The sequence below is a fragment of the Tamandua tetradactyla genome, chromosome 7 (genome assembly GCF_023851605.1).
Source record: "Tamandua tetradactyla isolate mTamTet1 chromosome 7, mTamTet1.pri, whole genome shotgun sequence".
Taxonomy (NCBI): domain Eukaryota; kingdom Metazoa; phylum Chordata; class Mammalia; order Pilosa; family Myrmecophagidae; genus Tamandua; species Tamandua tetradactyla.
In genome coordinates, this window is record NC_135333.1 from 88,584,930 (window position 1) to 88,602,459 (window position 17,530).

General features: G+C 36.4%; 1 long non-coding RNA gene across 4 annotated transcripts in view; it reads right to left on the bottom strand.

The window, feature by feature from the left end:
- Positions 1-1,578: 1,578 nt before the first annotated feature.
- LOC143691604 (uncharacterized) overlaps positions 1,579-17,530 on the bottom strand; it is a 228,276-nt gene continuing 212,324 nt past the window's right edge. For all 4 annotated transcript variants that reach the window (XR_013179604.1, XR_013179603.1, XR_013179596.1 and 1 more), the window contains one exon: positions 1,579-3,244. This is a non-coding gene — a long non-coding RNA (uncharacterized LOC143691604). The remainder of the gene's footprint in view (positions 3,245-17,530) is intronic.

Consider the following 17,530-nt stretch of genomic DNA (forward strand, 5'->3'; position numbering starts at 1 on the left):
GTGCCTTCTTGAACCAAGGTACCTTTCTATGGATGCCTTAGATTGGACATTTCTATAGCCTTGCTTTAATTTGGAAATTTTCACAGCCTTAGTACTATAAACTTGCAACTTAATAAATTCCCCTTTTTAAAAGCTGTTCTGTTTCTGGTGTATCAGTTTGTAAACTAGAACAGATCTTTGTAACAGAGAACTGGGGTGCTGCTGCAGTTTGCAAATATCAAACACGTAGGAACGGCTTTTTAAATGAATAAGGGGAAGATTTTGGAGGAGTTCTGAGGAGCTTGATAGAGAAGGCCTAGAATGTTTTGAAGAGACTGTTGGTAGAAATGTGGACTCTAAGATACTTCTGACGAGGTTCTAGACAGAAATGAGGCACATGTTATTACAAACTGGAAGGGAGGTGATCTTTGTTTTAAAATAGCAGACAATCTGGCAAAATTGACTAGTGGCTTTGGCTGGAAGGCAGATTATAAAAGCCATGAATTTGGATATTTAGCAGAAGAGATTTTCTAATTAAATGTGGAAAGTGCAGCCTGGATTCTCTTTGCAGTTTATAGCGAATTGTAACAGAAAAGAGAGAAGCTGAGAACTGAATTCTAGGGTACAAAGAAACCAGAAATTAATGTCCTGGAAAATTCAGGCTTCTGGGAAGGGAGACCCCAGAGAATAGTGCCACACATAACCAAATATGGAACCAGTCAGCCATTTCAGAAAAAGCCTAGATTGAAGATGGAGTTATCCAGGAAGGATTTGTGGAAACTCATTTTGCCTGATGGGCATGATCTGAGGCTACTGCATAGAAAGCCAACAACAGTGTTGTGTGCTCTGTATAAACAGAACCACTGCCAGTCTGGACTAAGTGGGATAGAGAAGGGACATATTGGAGGAAAAATATCTTCAGAGGCAGAACTATGGAAGCTAAAATCTGAAGTCAAGAAACCTCAGGCCAGGAGAGTGGACCCACCCCAAGCACATGGAGAGGGTGAGTTTTCCCCGAAGGCAGAGGATGGGCCTTCCACCTCATTGCAGTGGAAGAGCTATGCTGACTCAGGCCTTGGAGATGGTAGAACACATTCCTTGGGGACTGGAGAGCCTCGCTGCCATCACATGGAGGGGTTGAGTGTGTGCCCTGGAAATGGCAGAGAGCCCGCATGCGGCTGCAATGCTTGGAGAGGGTGGAGCCAGGAAAGGGTGGTCTTCCCAGTGTCCCCCAAGGTTGTATGAGGAGAGAGGCAGGCTGCTGCACAGGGCTTTGGAAAGGGTGGGACTGCTGCTTTCTAAAGCCCTGAAGATAAATGACTCTCAGACTTTGAAATCTAATGGACTTTGCCCTGCAATTTTTTGAGACGGCTTGGGCTCACTGACCCCTGCGCTGTTATGTAGGTGCAGAGGGATGGGGCAGGGATGCATGCATGTGCAGGACAGGGATCATTTCACACAGAAGTGCATGTGAGCACTTGCCAGGCATGGGAGCAGGGCACTTGTGCCAGGGGGCTGGGCAAGGGTGCAGGTGTGTGGGGCAGGGAGGGGTCAGGTGCAGGGATCAAGAGATCGATACACAGATGTGTGGGTGCCTGCAAGGAGGATGTGGCTGTGCATGTGTGTGGTCTGGGGGGCAGGGTCCTGGTGTGCGCATGCGCAGAGCTCAGGGGCAGTGTGCATGGTTAAGCCTGCATAAGCTGGGGTGGATGTGGCCTGGATGCACAGTTTAGTGCTTGCCCAGGGCTGGAGGGGCATGGAGCAAGTGGGCACATGTGCATGTATGGGTCTGGAGGGGCTGGACTCTGATGTATGTGTGCACAGAGCTCAGGGAGTTTGGGGCAGGTTTGCGCCGGGCGGGTGTGCTTGGAGCATGGTGGGGTGGGGACGTGAGGGGGTTCAGGTGCCTGTGGTGTGGTCATGGGGTAGGGGTGGTGCACGTGGGTGTAGTGCATTCAAGGAATGCATCTTGGTTTACTTCCTTGTCCCTGTCTCTCTGTCCGTGCACTTCTGAGGGCTCTGGGCTCCATTTGGAAACAGATGAGTTAGGCTGTTTGTGCTAGCTGGATGGGCTACAGTTCTCTGCACCTCACATCTTCAGCATTTGCAATCAGGGCTTCCCTATGTGATGTGGGAGACCCTCCCAGGTCACTTACAGCCTGGAATTGTTACCCCAGTGGTTTTTCTGTCCTTCTCTAGCTGTTCCTTCAAGCAGGGGTGAACTCAACCTATCCTATACCACTATCTTCCTGAAACTAGATTTTCTTTTTAAGCTTTTTGTTATAAAGTCAAAGTCCCAGAAATGTTTCAGAGATTCAACAGAGCATTCAGCAGTTGGCAACTTGAGTTTCCCCCAATAGGAATATTTTGAACAAAAGGAAAACTTAAGTCATTTAATGGACTCACTTGTAAATTTACTTGTTTCTATATATCCTAACAAAATTTCTCTAGAATTATGTTGGCAAATAAATCTCTGGAATCTTGATTTTAATTTTTCCAGTTTACTTTCAGGTTCTTAAGATCTTGTGCTCTGTCATCCTCACTCACCATCCTGTGTTTCTAACAGTATCACAAATCTTATTTTATGATACAGAGTTGCCAGCAGATATATCACTTGGGTGAAATAGAGAATATTTCATGATGTTTACAATGGCCTTGTAGATAAATAAGTCTATCAGTTCAAAGATACTCATGTTTACAGAAACTTCTCATCATTGGAAATTTTCACCAAAAGAACCAAAATGTGCCTAAAGAATAGGGTTTTTCAGCTTCCTTAAAATGCATGTAATTATCATATAGATATAATCCCAAGGAAGCCACAGACATATGGCTTAGTCCCGGAGCAGTATTCTATTGAAAGATGTCTCATCCAGACAAGATGTCCAATCTTTGCATGCTAATTTCAACATTCATAAAGAGGATACAATACACAAACCACAAAGTTATTAAAATCATTTCTCCTGCCCTATTTTATAATTTTGCCAAGCCCCTGGAAGCCTCACACTTTCCTATACCAGGAGAATTACTTATGCTTCCAGACCATTCCCTCTTCCAGATTTTTCTCTTCCTAAAGGTAATCATCCTCAACAAAGGATATGCCTAGTCTACACTCCTTGGACATTGTAGTTCTCTTCTGTGATGTTTGTTTTTCTGTAAAAAAAATTCATCTTCTTTGCTTTCGGCCTTTCTATCCTTTCCTCATTCCGTTAATTTTGCAACATGCAAGTCCAAAGAATCTCCTGGAAATGTCGGAGTCTTCTCTTGTCTGCAAGGAAGGGTAAGGAACAGAGCTGGTCAAGTAAGAACTTTCTTCATATAATAATTACTTTAGAACCATCATATTTTTAAAGTACAATGCCAAACAGTGACCTAAAATGCACTTGTATAGGCCCATTTCCAAAGAGCATTCCAATTTAAAAGCAATGCTTTGTGGAAAATGGAGAAAGCCGTTTGCCTCTGGTAAATGATTCAAGAATGTTCAATATGATAGCACCATCTCTAAAAGGCGTCACACAGCTGAGCAAGATAACATAAAAGTCCCCTTCTGTCACTTAGTAAAAGAATAGCTTATTCTCCCACTGGGACTAAATTAAAAGATGCAGCTGATCTATCATATTTAGCAGCACTCCCATAATGCACAAAAACTTCTGGGGCACTGATTAGAAGGAGAAAATATCATCTGTCTGGTAGAAAGAATCTGTAACTAAAACAAAAGTATTCTTATCCCTGACTAAACATTTACTATCAACAATCTGTCTTCTGTATGTGCCTGGAAAAAACAACACTCCCAAATACACACACACACACACACACACACACACACACACAAATGTTCTCTTCACAATAAATCTGGTCTAATGAACAATTACTCAGGAATAATTTTTTTTAATCTTTTAAGCAAATGCTTTACAAACAAACACGAGGATTAAATATACTTGTTTTGGTAGAGGAGGTTCATGGATCACTTGTGCTAGTTTGAAAAAAAAGAGGAATTATTTTCTAAGCCCTTATTATGCTCATTATGTTACTTATTATTTGCAAAAATAGGTTTCATTAATCCAAAATTAACTGTCTAGGATCTTTACTCTAGGTTTCAATTTGACAAATGCACAGGCCTGATTTTTCTTATGCATGTGTAATATTTTTCCTGTAGACAAAGAATCTTTCTGTGCCTTCATCTTCAAAAACTGAAGCACGTTCATCCCAAAAGTTGTCATTTACAGCAACACAGATTCCCTTTCTTAAGGAGATCTAAATGTTGGGTGGCCTTGGGTAAAAGACCTTAGCCTTTGTGAAAATATAAACAAAGTATTTCTTGGAATAATAGATAAAATATATTTTACTTCCCAAGCTACACCATCAAAAGAAAGAAATTTCAATTTAAAAGATGCTATTCTACAATTTAGAAATTGTAATTATAATTTATTATTATAATTACTTCAGTTTAAATTTTTCTTATACACTGACAAAGTGTTTTACATTTGAAATAAATTAAGAAGGAAATAGAAAAAGCCTATTATAAACCAAATTCATGAAAATTGTTCTAATTTTCTTATTGTCTTGCAGTGGTTTGATACACACTGTCTTCTGTATGTGCCTGGGAAAAACAACACTCCCAAATACACACATGCACACACAAACACACACACACAAATGTTCTCTTCACAATAAAAGATGATATAAAAAATCCTTACGTAAAGTACTTTGGGAATTATTTGTTACAGGGAAAAGAAAAACATCTAATTATATATCATGTATACTATTAATAATTTATTGATTTGGATTTTGCTACTCTATAACATTTTTGTCTCTTATACCATTTATAACTTTTCCTTATTGTTTCTATGTCTTTAAATAATAAATACATGATATATTTTTACTTAGGAAAGCTTTTTTTTTGTTTTGCCTGGTAGGCACTGGGACTCGAACCCAGGTCTTTGGCATGGCAGGTGAGAACTTAGGCTCACTCTACTTAGGAAAGCTTTTAACTGTTTAGCTTGTTATATATGCCCCAACATGTCAAAATTGCGCTCACAGATGCTTAATAAAATTATCTGAAGATAAATCACAAACTATATATACTGACTTACATGGTAATAAGATGTTTATAAGAATAAAACTGAGCTATCTCTCCAAGTCTTATATTTGAATTGAATGAGACTCCCGATAGAATAAGTAGAGACAGTCTGGAATTCACATCCAAGAAAAGGAAGGTTGGAAGCAGTCCCAAAGGAGAATGATAAACATATTCAGTTTTTGGAAAATGGATCAGATGGGAAAGCAACTGCTCTTGTTTAGCATAGAAAAGAGGGTTTGTTCACACATGTTTCTCAAGCATATAAAGAGGAAGGTAATTAGCTATTTTCTCTCTCTCACTCTTTATTGAGAATAAATTCAAGGACATGTTTGTAGAAAATAATTGTACATAGTTATTTTTTTAAATACTTTGACCAGATGCTGAACCAAGTTAGATGCACCATGGAGAAAGGTTGTAGATAAATCTGGCCCTATGTAAATTGCTAAGCAGGAGGTTTGTTTCTATTCCTTAACTTTTAGTGCTTTGTTTCAATCCAATGACCTTATCTTTCCATCATTTAAGACACTAAAGATACTCAATTTTTAAAATCTTTTCTTATCTAATTTATCTCAATTTATGATAAACTCATTCATGTTATGATAGGTAACTTAGATTGTTAATACCTAACTGTATTGCTCCTCAGTTAAACCCAATAAATATTTCTTTAATTCCCACTGAGAGACAGGCTTCATTTGCCACTACTATGGAAGAGGTTTCAGAACAAATGAGCATGTGGTTAGAGGCAAACGTATTTAATTTGATAAGAGAAAAGGCTTTGATTCTTGTGTAACATACACTTAATGGTTATGAAACTACTGAATATTGTACATTTGCTTTCCCCCATCTATAGAAGAAATATTCTTAACCTCATAGGGTTATTATAATGACTCAATGAAATTATTATTATGAAATACTGATATTGTTGGTACTACCATTTTGATCTTTCCATCATCTTTGAAATTTGGAAACATTTAGAGAGAATCTGGGGATCATTTCTACTCAAAGACTACATAAAGGAAGGGAAAGAGAACAGTGGGAGGACAAGTACATTTTCTTATTAGGCGAAGTGGATAGATAAAAATAAATATAACAACAATATTAAGAATAATTCCTAACTTCTGTATGATGAAGATGGTGAAGATGTTCCAGGGTGCTGTTTCCCCATATATTCTTTGAGCAACTAGCAAAAACTGGCAGAGCCATCTTCCTCAAAACTCTAAATTAGTATGTTACAGAAACTGGGTCAGTGCTGAATCAAGAAAATACAGCTTATATGTTATCTCTCACAAAAAAAGAAAAAAAAGAGTAAGAAGAGTATAATAGGGAAATAGGATTTAGCAAACGAATGTGACTGCTGAATCATTATATTGATATTTCTTTTGGTGTCCAGTGTCTTGGAGCAGCTAGAAGAAAAAATGAAAAATCATGGAACTGTAACCCATACCAAACTTTAAAATCTGTTCTGTAACTACTTGTTAGAATGTACATGGAAATTTGTTGCTTGTTCGTATATATGTTATTTTTCACAATAAAAACAAAACATTAAAAAAAAAAGAAAATACAGCTTTAAGAAATGGCAAGAGAAGCTAGGAGCACCCTAACTGGCACAGTCTCCAAACCTCTCTAGCACCATATGGAGATCCCATGTGGATCTCTGGTTCTGTTCCAGAAGGAGCAGAGTAACTCCCATGTGTATACTACAATGCTTGGATGTTGGTGCCAGTCCAATGGGTAGCAGCCTAAAAGGAACAGAGGAGCAAAGTAGAATAAAAAAATAAGAACCTCCAGTAAAGGTAACCATATGAATAATTATAAATTCCAGTACTATTGTATTGTATTGTGGCATGTAACTCTACTTTACTTCTTACAGATTATAAAATACAAATACAAAAAGTAATTATAAATCTATGGTTTGGGACATATAAAATATAAAGATAATTTCTAGGAAGTACATTAAAAGGGGTAAAGGAACAGTGTACGGGTATGCTATTGAAGTTAAGTTGATATAAAATCAAATGTGATTATTACTTAACTAGGATGTTAAATTTAAGCCCCATGAAAACAGAAAAAAAAATCTGAAAAAATATATATACTGAAGGAAGTCAGAAGAGACACAAAATGGTACATTACAAAAAAGTCAAATAAATATTAAAGTAGGCATTAACAGAAGAATCAAGGGACAAAGAAATGGATAAGACACCAAAGACAAAGTAAAAATATTCTAGATGAAATATTACATTATCAGTGGTTACTTTAAATGTAAATGGATTAAACCAGCCAGTGAAAAGGTATGTATTGGCAGAATGCAAAAAAAGCATGACCCAACTATATACATTTAACAAAAGATTCACCTTAAATTCAAAACACACAAAAAGGATGAAATTGAAAGGACAGAAAACCATATACTAGGCAATTAGTAACCAAAGAAAAGTTTAGGTACCTATACTAATATCAGGCAAAACAGACTTTAAATAAAAAACTATTATGAAGGGCAAAGAAGGTCACCAAATACTGATGAAGGGGAGAAATCAACAAGAGATGTAACTATTACAAATATACATATACATATGCATATATATATATATATATGTATTCCAAATGGCAGGCACCAAAATATATGAAGCAAATATTGATTTATTTAAAGGAAGAAATAGTTCTATATAATAGTAAGAGACTTCAATACACCACTTTCAATAATGGATAGAATATATAGAAAGGTGATCACCAGAAAAACCAAAGCCAAATAAAGACACCAAAGAAAAAACATTTATAGACCCATATCTCTTATGAAAATAATTGAAAAAATCCTCAGGAAAAACTATTAGCAAACTGAAAGTAACAGCACAGGGAATGAATTATACACCATGTTCAAGTGGGATTTATCCCAGGTATGTAAGAGTGGGCCAACAAAAGAAAGTCAATTAACATAATATACCACATTAATAGAATGAAAGAAAAACAAAAAGCCATGATCATCTCAACTGACACAGGAAAGTCATTTGACAAAATTTCAGTTCCCCTTCTTGATAAAGATACCTAGAAAACTAGGAATACAAGGAAACTTCCTCAGTATGATAAATGGCATATATGAAAAGCCTGCAGCTAACTTCATACTTAATTGTGAAAGACTGAAAGGAACGAGACAAAGGTATCCACTATCACCACTGTTACTCAACATTGCATTGGCAGTTCTAACCAGAGCAATTAGGCAAGAAAAATAAATAAAGAAACCAAACTGAAAAGGAAGAAAGAAAAAATTTCTTCATTGTAGATGGCATGACCCTACATATAGAAAATCTTGAAAAAAAAAAAGCTCATAGAGCTAATAAATGAATTCATCAAAGTGCCAGAGTATAAGATCCACACCCAGAAATCAACAGTGCTTCCATACACAAGGAATTAACATTTTGAAGAATAAATTTAAAGAAAAAAAAAATACTTTTTTCCATTTGCTAAAGCTACTGGAATGGAATCTAGCAGAAATAGGGTGGCTTTTACAATGGGGATTTATCAGCTTACAAATTTATAGTTCTATGTCCATGAAAATGTACAAATTAAAGCATCAACAGGATGATATCTTTTCTGAAGAAAGGCTGCAGGCATCTGGGACACCTCTGTCACATGGGGGGGCCCCTGGCTGGTGTCTGCTGGTTCTTCTCTCCTGGGTTTCACTGCTTTCAGCTTCTGGCATCAGTGGCTTCCTCTCTCAGCTACTCCAGGGGCTTTTTCTCTCTCTAAACTCTCTCTGGGCTTTTTCTATCTTTTATCCTCTCAGAAAGGACTCCAGTGAAAGGATTAAGACCTGAATTGGCTGGGTCTCATCTCAATTGAAATAACCTAACCAAAAGGTCCCACCCACAACAAGTCTGCACCCACAGGAATGGATTAAAAGATGATGGGCTTGGGTGCATGGATGGTTCAGTGGTAGAATGCTCGCTTTCCATGTAGGAGTCCAAGGTTCAATTTCTGGACCATGTACCCAAAAGAAAAAAAAAAAAGATGATGGCTTTTTCTGGGGTACATAATAACTCCAAACCACCACAAATAATGTTTGTAATAGAAACTAAAAAAACTAAATATCTAGAAATAAATTTAATCAAGGATGAAAATGACTTCTACATGGAAAACTAAAAAACATTGCTGGTTTATTTGAATATCATATTACATGGGATCTTGAATAGGGTGTGAGATCTTGTTGGTTTATACAGGTTACTGTGATGTCCCAATATATCCCAGCATAATTTGGGCACAGAATAAAACAGCATTCGCAAAGTCCCCTTCAGGGACTGAGGAGAAAGGAGGAAATATTCAACTTCCCTATCCAGGAAATTGCTGATATTTGTGCAAGCAATAGGGACAATCAATTCTAAAGGCTGAACCCTTGAACATGGGGCTCATCATTATGAAACATTCCTACAAAGGAGAAGCTAAGCCTATTTATAATTATGCCTAAGACCCCCAGAGAACCTCTTTTGTTGCTCAGATGTGGCTTCTCTATGCCAATTTGGCAGGTTGACTCACTGCCCTCCCCACTGCGTGGGAAATGACTCCCAGGGAGTCATCTCCTTGACAATGTGGGGCATGATTCCTGGGAATGAGGTGGGACCCAGCATCATAGGATTGAGAAAGCCTTCTTGACCAAAGGGGGAAGAGAGAAATGAAACAAAATAAAGCTTCAGTGGCTGAGAGATTTCAAACAGAGTCAAGAGGTTATCCTGGAGGCAATTCTTATGCATTCTGTAGATACCCCTTTTTAGTTTGTTATGTATTGGAGTGGCAAGAGGGAAGTACCTGAAACTGTATTCCAGTAGTCTTGATTCTTGAACACAATTATATAACTGTATAGTTTTTACAATGTGACCATGTGACTGTGAAAACCTTGTGGCTGGCACTTCCTTTATCCAAGGTATGGACAGATGAGTAAAAGAATAAGGATGAAAATAAATAAATAATAAGGGTGGGGAGGATAAAGAGTAAAAGAAATTGGGTAGATGCAATACTAGCAGTCAATGAGAGAGATGGGTAAGGGGCATGGAATGCATGGGTTTCTCCTTTTTCTTTTCTTTTTTTTCTGGTGTGATGCAAATGTTCAAAAAATGATCATGGTGATGAATACACGCTCTGTGATGATATTGTGAGCCATTGATTGTATACTTTAGATCGATTGTATATGCTGAAGATATCTCAATAAAAATACATTTTTCAAAAATACTGCTAACAACATGAAAGAAGACCTAAATAAACGGGAGGGCATTTGATGTTTATTCACTGAAAGAGTAAATATTTTTAAGATGTGATTCTACCCAAATCAACTTACAGATTCAATGAAATCCCAATAAAAATTCTAGCAGTTTTCTTTGCAAAAATAGAAAAGCTAATCATCAAATTTATGTGGAAGGGTAGGGGTTCCTGATTAGATGAAAAACATCTAGAAAAAGAAGGATTCACGATTGCTGATTTTAAAACTTATTACAAAGCTACAGTAATCAAAACAGCATGGTACTACACAAGGACAGATGTATAGACCAATGGATTTGAATTAAGACTTCAGAAACAAACTTTCACACCTATGGCCTATTGATTTTGACAAGGGTGCCATGTCTGCTCAATGGGAAGAACAGTCTTGTCAACAAATGGTGTTGGGAAAATTGGATATCTATATGTAGAAGAATAAAGATGGACCCCTACCTCACCATAAACAAAAAAAATTTAACTCACAATGGATTAAGAATCAAATATAAGAACCAAAGCTGTATATAAGGAAAAAAAACTATAAAAAGTCTAGGAAGCATCTTCCTATAGGGAAGCATCTTCAGAACCTGTGTGAGGTAGTGGTTTCTCAGACTATACACCAAAGCTTGACCAACAAAAGGAAAATAGATAAATAATACTTCATCCAAACAAAAAATTTTTGGCATTAAAGGACTTCATCATGGAAGTAAAGAGACAACCTACAAATGAGAAAAAATATTTGAAAACCACATGCCCAATAAGGTTTTGAGATTCAGAATATATAAAGAAATCTTGCATTTCAACAACAAAAATACAAACACCCAATTAAAAATTGGGTAAAATATTTGAATGACCTATAAACACATTGAAAAGTTGCTCAACATAACCAGTCATTGAGGAAATGCAAATCAAGAGCACATTAGATATCATTTTTCACCTTCTAGAATGGCGACTGTTAAAAAATGGAAAATAAAAAGTGTTGGAGAAGACATGGAGAAACAGAAACATGCATTCATTGTTGGTGGGAATGTAAAACGGTGCAACCACTGTGGAAACAGTTTGACTATTCATCAGAAAGGTAAGTGAAGAATTACCATATGAACCTGTAATCCCACTTCTAGGTATATACCCTCCAAAGTTGAAAAGAGGGAAACAAACCGATATTTGCCCACCAATGTTTATAGTAGCAATATTCACAGTTGCCAAAAATGGAGGCAACACTAGTGTTCTTCAACAGATAAACAGATAAACAAAATGTGGTATTGTGCTAGTTTGAAAATATTATGTACCTCAGAAAAGCCATATTTTAATCCTGATCCTATCTCATGGAGCAGCCCTCTCTTTTAATCCTGATTCAACACTGTAGGTTGGAAACTTTTGATTAGATTATCCCATAGAGATGTGACACACCCAATTGTGGATGTGATCTTTTGATTAGATGGAGATGTGATTCCACCTATTGCAGGTGGGTCTTGATTAGTTTACTGGAATTCTTTAATAGAGGGAGCATTTGAAGAAACTTTGGAAATGACAGAAACAACAGAAGCCTCAAAGCTGACAAAAAGGGCAATTGTAGGTGCTTGGAGAACAATTGCTTCAGAGAACAGAGACACGGATGTTTGGAGATGCTTGGAGCCCAGAAGATGTTGCTAGATGTTAAGCTAGCCTGAACCTGGAGAGAGTCATAGGAAGCCAAAAGATGAAAGCCAGCCCTGGAGAAACAAAGTGAGGAACCCCTATAGGAACAGAAGCTGATAGCAATGGAGCCCAGGAGCAAGGGACCAGCAGATGCCAGCTACATGACTACATAGCTGACAGAGGTGCTCTTGACCCATCGGCTTTTCTTGAGTGAAGGTAACCTCTTGTTGGTGTCTTAGTTTGGCCATTTTTATAGGCTTAAAACTGTAAATTTGTAACTTATTAAATTCCCTTTAAAAAAGCCATTCCATTTCTGGTATATCACATTCCAGCAGTTTGCAAACTAATACAGGTATATGCATAAGATGGAATATAATACAGCTGGACAAGAGTAATGAACTTCTGACACACGCAACAACATGAATGAACCTTCAAGACAGTATATTGAGTGAAATATTGTATTATCTCACTCATACGAAATAATTAGAATAAGCAAATTCACAGAGCCAGGAATTAGTATGAGTTACCAGAGGCAAGAGAGAAGATGCTGAATGGTGAGTTAATGCTTAATTGGTACAGAGTTTCTTTTTGGCATGATGGAAAATCTTTGATAAGTGAATGTATTTAACACTACCATATATTATATGTTAATGTGCTTAAAATCAATTAATGTAATAAACATAGGAGTAGAATGAAGGAAAAAAATACATGATTATATTAATTGATACAGGAAAGGCATTTGACAAAATCCAGAACCCTCTTTTTAAATATTTTTAAATTGTGAAATATAACATATATACAAAAAAGCAATAAATTTCAAAGTACACCTTAAAAAATAGTTATAAAACAGATTTCAAAGTTTGGTATGCATTACAGTTCCACAATTTCAGGTTTCTCCTTCTAGCTGCTCCAAGACACTGGAGACTGAAAGAAATATCAATATAGTGATTCAGCAGTCATTCATTTGTTAAATCCTATCTGTTGTAAACTCCTCCTTCTCCTTTGATTCCTCTCCTGATCTTTAAGGATATTTGGGCTATGCCCATTCTAACTATTTCATGCTGAAAAGGGGTGATGACAATATGGGATAGGGGGATGGAATTAGTTGATGTTCTTGGAAATGCTGTCCCCTCTGGGGGTCAGGACTTATGTGGTCTAGAGAACCATCTTGACATTATAGGTTTCTGGAAAGTAAACTAAGAACGGGAAATTTTGTAGAATCTCAGATAGAGATCTAGGTGTACTTTAGGGTTAACAGGAATGATGTTGGTTGGGGTTTGGCAAACCATGGCAATTAACAATATCTAGCTACAACTTGCATGAGAGTAGCCTCCAAAATAGTCTCTTGACCCTATTTGAACTCTCTTATCCATTAATACCTTATTGTGCTACATTTCTTTTTGCCCTTTTGGTCAGGAAGGCATTGTCAATCCCACAGTGCCAGAGCCAGGCTCATCCCTGGGAGTCCTGTCCTATGTTGCCAGAGAGACTTTCACCCCTGGATGTCATGTCCCAAGGGAGGGTAATGATTTTACTTGTAGAATTGCGCTTAGAGAGAGAAGGGCCACACCTGAGCAACAAAAGAGGTTTTCTGGAAGTAACTCTTAGGCATAATTACAGGAAGTCTCAGCTTCTCTGCTGCAGAAATAAGTTTCCTAAGAGCAAGCTTCAAGATATTAATAGGCTTTGCCTATTAATTTCGGAGTCCCTAATGTTTCAGAACCCCGTATCGATAAAAACACTTAGAAAACTAGGAATAAAAGGAAACTTCCCACAGATGATAAGGGACATACATAAAAAAGCCATAGCTGACGTCATCCTCAATGGTGAAAGACTGAAAGTTTTCCCTCTAAGATCAAGAACTAGACAAGGATCTCATTGTCACCACAGTTATTCAACATTGCACTATAAGTCCTTACCAGAGCAATTAGGAAACAAAATAAATAAAAGGAATGTAAATTGAAAAGGAAGAATTAGAACATTCCTTTTTTGTAGATGGCATGATCCTATAAACAGAAAATCCTGAAAAATCCACAAAAAAGTTCATAGAGCTAATAAATGAATTCAACAAAGTGTTATGGAACAAGATCAAAAAACAATAGTGTTTCCATACATAAGTAATGAACATTTTAAGAAGAAATAAAATAAAAATCCCATTGGCAATAGGAACTAAAATAATAAAATATCTAGAAATAAATATGACCAAGGATATAAAGGACTTGAAAACAGAAAACTAAAAACATTGCCAAAAGAAATCAAAGAAGACCTAGAAAAATGGAAGTATATTTCATGTTCACAGATTGAAAGACTGAGTATTGTTAAGATGTCAACTATATCCAAAGTAGTTTACAGATTCAACTCAATCCCAATAAAACCCCCAACAAGATTCTTTGCACAAATGGAAATGCCAGTCATCAGATTTGTATGTAAGGGTACGGAGCCACGAATAGCCAAAACTAGTTTTAAAATGAAGAATGAAGTTGGAGGATTCACAAGTCCTGATCTCAAAACTTATTTAAAGCCACAGTCATCAAAACATTATGGTATTGGCATAAATATATAAACCAATGGTATAGAATTGAGAGTTCAGAAATCAACTCTCTCATTTTTGGCCAACTGATTTATGAGCAACTGATTTTTGACAAAGTGGGGCAAACAACACTCAATTAGGAAAAAAATAGCTTCTTTGACAATTGGTGTTGAGAAAACTGGACCTCTATTTGCAAAAGAATGAAGGAGGTCCCCTACCTTACCTTATACAAAAACTAACTCAAAATGGATCAAAAACTTAAATATAAGAGCCAGAACTATTAACTCTTAGAGGAAATATAAGGGAGCATCTTCAGGACTTGGTGGTAGGCAATGCTTTCTCAGATCTTACCCCAAAGCACAAGAAACAGAAAAAAAATAATAATAAATGGGACCTCATCAAAAGTTAAAACTTCTGTGCATTGAAGGACTTTATTGTGAAAGTAAAATGACAACCTATACAATGGGAGAAAATGTTTGGAAACTACGTATCTGATAAAGATTTAACATCCAGAGCATATAAAGAAATCCTTGGACTTAACAACAAAATTATGAATGACCCAATTAATAAATGGACAAGAACTTGAATAGATATCTGTCACAAAAAGATATACATATGGCCAAAAAGCACATGAAAATATGCTCAATTGTTAGCCATTAGGGAAATACAAATCAAAACCACAATGAGGTGTCATTTCACACCCACTAGAGTGGAGAGGATATATTCATTGTTGGTGGTGATGTAAAATAGTGCAGCCACTGTGGTGGACAGCTTGGTGGTCCATCAAAAAATGAGGCATGGAATGACTATATGACCTGGCAATCCTGCTTCTAGGTATATACTCAAAAGAATTGAAAGCAGGGGATTGAAAAGATAGATATTTGCACACCAATGTTCATAGCAGCACTGTTCACAATTGACAAAATATAGAAACAGCCTAAGTGTACATCAACTGATGAATAAACAAAAAATGATATTTATATACAATGGAATATTATTCAGTCATAAAAAGGAACAAAATCAAGATACATGTGACAACATGGATGAACCTTGAAGATATCATTTTGAGTGAAATAAGCCATGTAGAAAAGGTCAAATGTTGTATCATTTCACTGATACAAAACAATTAGAATAAGCAAATCCATAAGGTTAGAATCTTGAATATAGGCTACCAGAGGATGGAATGGGAATGTGGAATAGGAAAGTAAGGCTTAAAATGTGCAGTGTTCCTATTTTCAATGTTTTGGTAATGGATGGTGATGAAATTAGCACAACATTGTGAATGTAATTAAGGATAAAAGAGGAAATAGCCAACTGTCAAGAGAATTTGTGTCTAATATAGTGTATGAATGATAACAGTATGGTGTGATCTATGAAAAATACATTGAAAAAGTGAATAGAAAATAAAGGATGACTTAAAAAATATGGTGTTTTCTGTGAGTCTATTTCTGACTACACTGATTGACTAAGTTCTAAGAAGGAAAGCTCATTTTAGAAAGTAAATACTGTGTAGTACAATTCACTGTCCTATTTTATTTAATATCGGATAAATAAAAATTTCAGTATGGTGAAATAATTTAATAGTCACTTATAAAGAGATTTTATACAAATATGAGCAAGAGCAAATTGTTCTGAAAATTAAGCTTAACTATTGTAAGCATATCAGAATTATTGCAAATTTTGACGCTGCATCCAGCCTAAGTATATAGTTTCCTCTTTCTGAATCTAATGCTAAACAATTGCTTTAGTTCCCTGTTCTGCTCATGCAGATACCATGAAATTGGTAGGGTTAAACAATGGGAAGTTATTTGCACCCAATTTAAGAATATAGTTTCCTCTTTCTGAATCTATGCTAAACAATTGCTTTAGTTCCCTGTTCTTCTCATGCAAAAACCATGAAATTGGTAGGGTTAAACAATGGGAATTTATTTGCTCATGGTTTTGAGGCTAAAAGAAAGTCCAAATCAAGGTCTCATTAAGGCGATGCTTTCTCCCTGAAGACTGTGGCATTCTTCAACCACAGAATGTTGGTGATCCTTGGTCCTTAGTTTGTCACTTGGCAAGGTACATGGCCACATCTTCTTGCCCCTCCCTATCTTCTAGTTCCATTGATGTTCATCTTCTGGCTACTCCATCTGTGGCTTTCTCTCTCACTGAGTTTCAGTAATAGGTTAAGACCCATCCTGACTGAGGTGGGCTACATCTTAACTGAAGTAGCCTCGTCAAAATGTTCTACTTATAATGGGTTCACACCCACAGGAATGGATTAAGTTTAAGAACATGTTTTTCTGGGGGTACACACAGCTCCAAACCACCACAGTACATATATGTCACTTTTTAATCGTCTCATCTCTTTGCTCCTACTGTTCTCCGGAGAGATTTAATTAACTCTCTGAAGAGATTTAATTGTGTTAAGAGTTATGTATTAAAATACTTATGTTCTTCTGAACATTGGCATTGAACATTATGAACAAGTTTAATTACAGTAAGTTATTTTGATTTTATCTATGTTGCCTCTTTAGGTATACAGGTTTTTTATAACTATTTTTGAAATAATGTGGAACTTAGAGAAATATTTAAAATAAATACAAATATGAATCCACAGTGGTCCAAACAGCATGGTACTGGCATAAAGATAGATATATTGACCAATGGAATCAAATAGAGTGCTCAGATATAGACCCTCTCATCTATGGACATTTGATCTTTGATAAGGCAGTCAAGCCAACTCACCTGGGACAGAACAGTCTCTTCAATAAATGGTGCCTAGAGAACTGGATATCCATATGCAAAAGAATGAAAGAGGACCCATATCTCACACCCTATACAAAAGTTAACTCAAAATGGATCAAAGATCTAAACATTAGGTCTAAGATCATAAAACAGTTAGAGGAAAATGTAGGGAGATATCTTATGAATCTTATAATTGGAGGCGGTTTTATGGACCTTACACCTAAAACAAGAGCACTGAAGAAAGAAAGAAAGAAATGGGAGCTCCTCAAAATTAAACACTTTTGTGCATCAAAGAACTTCATCAAGAAAGTAAAAAAACAGCCTACACAATGGGAGACAAT